We start from the raw sequence: 9,186 nt of genomic DNA on the forward strand, positions 1-9,186 counted from the left end.
GCAACCATCAGTTTGTCCTCTGTATCTGTGAGTCTGTTTCTCTTCTGTTTGCTCATTTATTTGTTCTGTAGATTCCATGTATCAGAAAGCTCATATGGCATTTGTCTTTCTCTGTGTGGCTTATTTCACTTAGCATAATACCCTGTAGGTCCACCCATGCTGTCACAAATGGTAAGATTTCGTTCTTTTTTTATGACTGAGCAATATTCCATTGTATATATGTACTATAATTTCTTTATCAAATGGTCTATGGATGGGCATTTCAGTTATTTCCGTATCTTGGCTGCTATAAGCAATGTTGCAGTAAACATAGGGGTGCATATATATTTTTTTCAAATTAGTGTTCTGGAATTCTTTGGATCAACACCCAGGAATAAAATTTCTGGGTCATAAGGTAGCTCAATTTTTAATTTTCTGATGGACCTCCATACTCATTTCCATGGTGGCAGCACCAATTTTCAATCCTGCCAATGGTGAATGAGGGTTCTCTTTTCTCCACATCCTTGACAGCACTTGTTGTTTAAGATTTCACTATTTTTAATGGGCCAGTCATACTTCATTGTACATGTGCATGTTCCACATCTTCTTTATCCAATCAGCTGTTGCTGTGCACTTGGACAGCTTCCACATCTTGGCTATTGTAAATAATTCTGCAGTGACCATAGAGGTGTGCATATATCTTTTCAAATTAGTGTTTTGGATTTCTTTGGAGAATACCCAGAAGTGGAATTACTGGGTCATAAGACCGTGCTTTTTTTAATTCTTTGAAGAACTTCCAAATAGTTTTCCATAGTGGTTGCACCAACTTGCAATCCCACCAACATTGTACAAGGGTTTCCCTTTCTCTACATCCTTGCAAAGAATTGCTGTTTGTTGCTTTATTGATGATAACCATCCTCAGGTTATCATCAGGTGTGAGGTGATATCTCACTGTGGTTTCGATTTGCATTTCTCTCATCAGAGAAATGATTAGTGACATTGAGCATCTTTTCACATGTCTGTTGGTCATCTGTATTTCCTCTTTGGAGAAATGTCTATGCAGGTCCTCTCCCCGTTTTTAAATTGTATCATTTGTTTTTTCAGGGCTGAGTTGTAGGAGATCTTTGTAAGTTGTGGATATTAACCCCTTCTCAGATGTATCATTGGCGAATGTCTTAACCCCATATAGTAGTCTCTTCGTTGTTTGGTTTTTCTTTAAAGGTTTTATTGGGGAATTGTGGGAGGGGAACAGCGTTGGGGAATCAGGGAAGGGGAAGAGACAAGTTTCTGTCCTTTTGTTCTTCAATCTAGCTGTAGAGGACGTCGCTTCATTGGCCCATGTTGGTAGTGTGATCATTGCACTCTTCCTGGGCGAGGCAGATCGCCGGCCGGCCATTGGACGGCAGCTCACGGTGGATCATGGCAGCTCATGAAAGCTCAGGCCAGGTAGTGGCCAGCCCCACTGCTGCCTACCTACTCAGTCGCTGGAGACTCTCGGCAGCCCAGCTTCAGGTCGAGCTGTTGTTAACCATCTTAGCGGTAGAGGGCGCAGTGTCACTGGTCCTCATGTGGGGTCTGGACCAGGGCCCTGCTGCTCAGAACTGGCTCCCAAGCCAAGTCCTAACCATTGCACCACTCGGCCAGCCCTCTTTTGGTTTCTTTGATGGTTTCCTTTGCTGTGCAAAACCTTTTTAGTTTGATGTAGTCTCATTTGTTTGTTTTTTCTTTTATTGCCCTTGCCCGAGGAGATATGTCAGAAAAAAAAATATCACTAAGGGTAACGTCAGAGAATTTACTGCCTATATTTTCTTCTATGAGCTTTACGGTTTTGGGTCTTCCTTTTAAGTCTTTAATCAATGTTGAGTTTATTCTTGCATGCAGTGTAAGAAGGTGGGCTAGTTTCATGTATCTTTTTGCATGTATCTGTCTAGTTTCTCCAACGCCATTTATTGAAGAGACTGTCATTTCCCCAGTTGTATATTCTGACATCCTATAGGGTCATAGATTAAATGACCGTATAGGCGTGGGTTTATTTCTTGGTTGTCTGTTCTGTTCCATTCATCTATGTGTTCGTTTTAATGCCAGTATCATGTTGTTTTGATTCCTATAGCCTTTTAGCATGGTTTGCTATCAAGTAGCATAGAAGCACCAACTTTGTTCTTCTTTCTCAAAATTGCTGTGGTTACGCAGGGTCTTTTGTGGTTCCATATACGTTTTAGTATTATGTGTTCCATGTCTGTGAAAAACGCCATTGTTATGTGATAGGGATTGCATGGAATGCCTAGATTGCTTTGGGTAGTATGGAATTTTAATGATGGTATTTCTTCCTATTCATAAATATGGCATACACTTCCATTTATTTGTATCTACTTTCATTTTTTCTTCAATGTCTGATAGCTTTCCAAGTGCAGGTCTTTTAACTCTGATTAAATTTATTCCTAAGTAGCTTATCTTTTTTTAAAAAATGTAATTGTAAAGAGGATTGTTACCTTAATGACTCTTTCTGTCAGTGCATTATTCATGTAATAAAATGCATCCAATTTCTGAATTTTAACTTTGTATCCTGCTAATTTACTGAATTCACTTATTAGCTCTAATGGTTTTTTGGGTGGATCATTCAGGTTCTCTCTATGGAGCATTGTGTCCTCTACAAATAATGCCAGTTTTATTTCCTCCTTTCCCATTTGGATGCCTTTTATTTCATTTTCTTGTCTGATGGCTGTGGCCAAGAGTTAGAATACTATGTTGAATAAAAGTGGTGAGACACAGCATCCTTCTTTTATTCCTGATCTTACGGAGAATGCTGTTAGCTTTTCCCTGTTGAGAATGATGTGAGCCCAAGGTTTGTCATACAACGTTTTTCTTATGTTGAGATATGCTCCCTCTATTCCAATTTCATTGAGAGTTTTTATCATAAATCGGTGCTGGATTTTGGAAAAAAATCTTCTGCATCTATTCATGTGATTTTTATCTTTCATTTTGTTTATGTGGTGCATTATGTTATTTGATTTGTGGATATTGAACCAAACTTAAATCCCAGGAATAAATCATACTTGGTCATGAGGTATGATCTTTTTCATGTATTGCCAAATGTGTCTTACTAATATTTTGTTGAAACTGTATTGCATCAATGTTCATCATGGATATTGGTCTATACTGTTCTTTTTGTGAAATGCCTGTCTGTTTTGAACTTACTAGGTGATGGTACCCTAATAAAAATGAACTTGTGAGCTTTTCCTTTTCCTGCAGTTTTTTAAATAGGCAGTTGAGAAAGATAGGCATTAATTGTTATTTGAATATTTGGTAAAATTCACCTGTGAAGCCATCTGGTGCAGGAGTTTTGTTTGTTGGGAGTTTTCTGATTACTGATTTGATTTCATTTCATTACTAGTAATCAGTTAGTTCAGATATACTGTTTATTTCTTTTTGGTTTTTTTTAAATTGGGGAATTGGGGAAGGGGAGCAGTGTTGGGGAATTGGGGAGGGGGACCAGCCAAGTTGTTATTCTTCAATCCTGGAGAGTGCCAGTCACCATGTGGCTGCCCATCAGCCGCTCGTGGCCTCTAAGCTCAAGGTGTTCTGTTCAATCTTAGTTGCAGGTGGGCATAGCCACCATCCCATGTGGGAGTTGAACCGGCAGCCTTGTTGTTAAGAGTGCACACTCTACCCGCTGAGCCATCCAGGCAGCAGCTCAACTCAAGGTGCAGAGTTCAGTCTTAGTTGTAGGAGGGCGAAGCCCACCATCGAACAGGCAGTCTTGTTGTTAGGGGCACGTGCTCTCACCAGCTGAACCATCCTGCCACCTGTTGGCAGCTCCGCTCGGGCACAGAGTCACTCGTCCATGTGGAAATCGAACCGGCGGCCATGTTGCTCAGAACACATGCTCTTACGCTAACTCTGAACCACCTGAGCCGCTCGGCCAGCCCGAAAATATTATTTTCATTTTCGGCCTTACACCACTGAGTGTAAACTCCATGAGGGCAGAGACTTTGTTAGACTCACTGCTGATTGCACTATGTCTACAGTAGTACCCGGCACATAGAAGACATTCACTAAAATTTGTCATCTGAATATGTGAATGACAAATAACTAATCAACTCACTACAAGTCTGAAAAGTGCTTTGAAGTTGAAGTACAGTGTGCTACAGGGGTGACTTTACAGGGTTGCTGGGCTGAGCCAGAAGTGGGGGTAAGTCTTCTCTGAGGAAGCTCAATTCTACAGGGTGAGTTGGCATCAATCAGCTTGGCAAAAAGTTGGAAAAGTATTTGAGACAGGGGACAGAACAATGTCCCCAAATGCCCTAAGACAGGAGAGAGCACATATGTTGGAGGGAATGAGAGTGGTTTATGTGTGGGTGGAATGGGTGAGGGAGGGGATAGTGGTGTTGAGAAAGAACCCATCACAGTTTTGGTGCTGTCAGGAAGGTCAGAGCCCACTTGCAGAGCCTGGAGTGCCACTGACAAAGACAGGACACTGCTTCTCCTTTGAAGCTTAGTTGGGCACAGGATAAAAAAAAGGGGAAGGGATGAGAAATAACCTGGAGTTTCTGAGAAGGTCCCTAGGGGGAAACATCGAAGAGGGCTGGGGATTGGTCAGCTGCTGTAGGGATGAAGAGGACCGCTAGGAGCAGCAGTGGCTTACACGCTGGAGGGTAGGTGGGCCCCAGGGGGATTGGAAGGTCCGGCCGCACCTTTTGGAAAGTCCTGCTTGAGTTCTGGAGAGGAATCCAGAGGACAAATGGCTGATTGGACCTAGAGTCCACACCGGGAAGAAAGGGTACTGTGGGGGTATTGGAGGAGTTTGGGAAGTAGGAGCTACCGGGACTGGATCCAGTCGAGAAGTGGACAGATATGTTCCCGAGATCAGGATAGAGTTCCTCAAGGAAAGAGAGATTCTGATAGGATGGCGTGCATAGACTGTGTCGGGGGGGATCTCTGGGGGTGATCTGTGGGACAAGAAAGTCTGGGGCAGACCTATGGGAGTCAGGAAAAGGATTGTGAAGGGGATGTACTTTCCCCCTGCTGTCTGGTCCTAGCTCATCTCCTGAAACCTGGGGTCCTGGACCCCGTTTCAGGGGGTGGGGTGGGTTTCTGTGCAGGAAGGTCCAGATCGAGGGTGGGCGTGTGGTCTCTCAGGTCCGCCGGTTAATCAGAATCCTGTGCCTGAGCCCAGGCACCTTAACACAGCAGGCTGCTCGCACCCTGAGTGATAAGGCCCCACCCCTCCCCTCCCTGAGGTGGGCGGAGACAGCGGCTGCATCTTTCATTGTGACGCCTTTCTCATAGACCAATAGTATTAGAGACTTTATGCCACACCCACACCTCTGCTGCCTAGCACACCCCCGGTCCCTCCTTTTCTGGCTCCCTCGCAGCTGCGCGGTGGTCGTTTGAAGTACTCTGAACCGGGCATCGTGATCTCGCTGGAATGGCCCCGCCTCCCCCGCCCCCACGACTCCGGGTGTCTGAAGAAAGCACCACTGTGCTTTGTCAACACTGCTTAAGGCCGGCCAGGTGGCACAGTTGGTTAAGAGTATGAGCCCTGAGCAACAGAGTCGCCGGTTCGATTCCCACATGGGCCAGTGAGCTGCGCCCAAGCTGAGCTGCCGTTGAGCTGCCAACAGGTCGCAGGATGGCTCAGCTGGTGAGAGCATGTGCTCCTATAAACAAGGTTGCTGGTTGGACTCCCACATGGGATGGTGGGCTGCGTCTCCCCCGCCATCCCCGCAACTAAACTGAAAGTGGCGACTGGACTTGGAGCTTAGCTAGCTGTGGCCCCCACAACTAAGATTGAAGGGCAACAACTTGTCTGTTCCCTTCCCCAATTCCCCAATAAAACCTTAAAAAAGGACTATTTACACCTCAGTCTGCAAGAAGAAAAAAGAAATCTCGATTGAATGGAGAGTGGCCAATCCTCAGTGTGACCATGACTCAGCGCAGGAACAGCTGGGGTCCTGCGAAAATCCTCACCCATGACTTCAAGTGAACACGGCACGGTGTGTCTGTGCATTGCTGTCCTTCCTCCCCATGAGAGCAATAGGTGACCAAGGGCATGTTTATATGATTTAGCCTCTCCTGTCTGTGTCCGTGAAACGGACGACTGCACTGAGTCCCTGATTTGATGCTTTGTGACAACGAGGTCCGTCTGGAAGGTTACCTGCCAGAGAAGTGCCCTTTTCATGGGTGAAGACAATCCTATGACACACGATGGTAGACAATGGAGTGTTCCCTGTAGAGATGACTCAGTGGGTCTCCTTCTCAAGTGGCTCTTTGTTATCAGTGACCAGGGTCAGGGTGAGAATGACGCTTTAGGGACAAGAATTAGGAAATGAAACAAATGGCTGGACTTCTGGGCCCCTTTAAATATTGTCCAGCTCAAACTGAAAACCTGAGATGAACCAAATAAGAAGACCTTGGTTGAGCTGTGGACGCTTTCTCCCCGGTTTATATGGTCTCAGGGAAAAGACTGTTTTGACCAATGAATGAGTTCGTATTTGGAATCTGCCATGGACAGAAGGAGAGAAAGGGTTTACTGTCCATCTGAGACACTGCCTATGGTGCTATTTTACAGTCAAAAGAAGAACAGTAAGAATAGAGTATGGTAATGCTAATGCTAATGCTAATGGTAAGGAAAGGTAATGGAAAGGTTTAATATGGAAAGGTATGGTATGGAAATGTAAGGTATGGAAAGGTAAGGTATAGAAAGGTATGCTATGGTATGGAAAGCTATGGTATGGAATGGAAAGGTATGGCATGGTATGGAAAGGAAGGGAATGGTACGGTATGGTATGTTATGGAAAATTATGGTATAGTATGGAAAGGTATGGAAACGTATGGAAAGGTATGGTATGGTATGGTATAGTATGGTATGGATAGGTATGTTATGAAATGGTATTATGGAAAGGTATGGTATGGTATGGAATGGTATGGAAAGGTACGGTATGTTAGGGAAAGGTATGGTATAGTATGGAAAGGTATGGAAACATATGGAAAGGTATGGCATGGTATGGAAACGTATGGAAAGCTATGGTATGTTACTGAAAGGTATGGTATGGTATGGAAAGGAAGGGAATGGTATGGTATGGTATGGTATGGTATGGTATAGTATGGCATGGTATGGTATGGAAAGATATGGTAAGGTATGGAAAGGTATGGAAAGATATGGTATGGTATAGAAAGGTATAGTATGGTATGGAAAGGTATGGTATGGTATGGAAAGGTATGGTATGCTATGGTATGGTATGGAAAGGTATGGTATGTTATAGAAAAGCATAGTATGGTAAGGAAAGGTATGGAAAGTTATGGTATGGTATGGAAAGGTAAGATATGTTATGGTATGGTATGGTATGGTATGGAAAGGAGTGGTATGGTACAGTATGGAAAGCTATGGAGTGGTATGGAAAGGTATGGAGTGGTATGAAAAGGTATGGAGTGGTATGGAAAGGTATGGAGCGGTATGAAAAGGTATGGAGTGGTATGGAAAGGTATGGATGGTATGGAAAGGTATGCAGTGGTATGGTATGGTATGGAAAGGTATGCAGTGGTATGGTATGGTATGGAAAGATATGGTATGGTATGAACATGTATGGAAAGGTATGGAAAGGTATGGTATGGAAAACTATGGTATTGTATGGTAAGATATGGAAAATAATGGTATGGTATGGAATGGATAGGTATGGAAAGGTATGGTATGGTATGGGAAGTTATGGAAAGTTATGGTATGGAAAGGTATGGAAATGTTTGGTATGGTAAGGTATGGTTTAGAAAGGTATGGTATGGTATGGAAAGGTATGGTATCATATGGTATGGCATGGAAAAGTATGGTATGGTATGGAAACATATGAAATGGAATGGAAAGGTACGGTATAGTATGGAAAGATACGGTATGGTATGGAAAGGTTTGGAAAGGTATGGGATGGAAAGGTATGGCATGGTATGGAAAGGTATGGCATGCAATGGAAAGGTATGGATTGGTATCGAATGTTATGGCATGGTATGGTATGGAGTGGTATGGAGTGGTATGGCATGGTAGGGCGTGGTAGGTGTGGTAGGGAGTGGTATGGAAAAGTATGGAGTGGTATGGAGTGGTAAGGAGTGGTACGGCATAGTACGGTGTGGTATGAAGTGCTATGGTGTGGTATGGAGTGGTATGGTGTGGTATGGACTGTTATGGAGTGGTATGGGGTAGTATGGTGTGGTATGGAGTGGTCTGGTGTGGTATTGAATGGTATGGAGTGTTATGGATTGGCCTGGTGTGGTATCTTCTCGTATGGAGATGTATGGAGTGGTATGGAGTGGTACGGTGTGGTATGGAGTGTTATGGAGTGGTATGGAGTCGTATGGTGTGGTATGTAGTGGTATAGTGTGTGGTATGCGAGTGGTATGGTGTGGTATGGAGTGGCTATAAAGTGGTATGGTGTGGTATGGAGTGGCATGTTGTGGTATGGTTTGGCATCTTGTGTAATGGAGTGATATGGAGTGCTATGGTGTGATATAAAGTGGTGTGGAGTGGCATGGATGGGTATGGAGTGGTATGGTGTGATATGGAGTAGTATGGTGTGGTATGGAGTGTTATGCTGTGGTATGGAGTGGTATAGAAAGGGGTGTAGTGGTATGGTGTGGTATAGTGTGGTATGGTGTGGTATGGTGTGGTATGGAAGCAGTATAGAATGGTATGGAAAGGTACGGAGTGGTATGGTGTGGTATGGAGTGGTATGGATTGGTATGGAGTGGTATGCAGTGGTATGGAGTGGTTTGGTGTGATACGGAGTGGTATGGACAGGTACGGAGTGGTATGGAGTGGTATGGTGTGGTATGGAGGGGTATGGAGTGGTATGGAGTGGTATGCACTGGTATGGTGTGGTATGGTGTGGTTTTACGGTGGTATGGTGTGGTATGGAGTGGTATTGTGTGGTAAGGTTTGGTATCTTGTGGTATGGAGTGGTATGGAGTGGTATGGAGTTGTATGGAGTGGTTATAGAGTGGTATGGTTTGGTATGGAGTGGTATGGTGTGGTATGGTTTGGTTTCTTGTGGTATCATGTGGTATGGAAGGGTATGCGTGTTATGGTGTGGTGTGGAGTGGTATGGAGTTGTATGGAGTGATATGGTGTGGTATGGAGTGGTATGGTGCGGTATGCGAGTGGTATGGTGTGGTATGGAATGGTATGGAAAGGGGTGGAGTGGTATGGAGTGGTATAGTGTAGTATGG

Source organism: Hipposideros armiger, unplaced genomic scaffold (assembly GCF_001890085.2).
Source record: "Hipposideros armiger isolate ML-2016 unplaced genomic scaffold, ASM189008v1 scaffold_1330, whole genome shotgun sequence".
Lineage (NCBI taxonomy): Eukaryota > Metazoa > Chordata > Mammalia > Chiroptera > Hipposideridae > Hipposideros > Hipposideros armiger.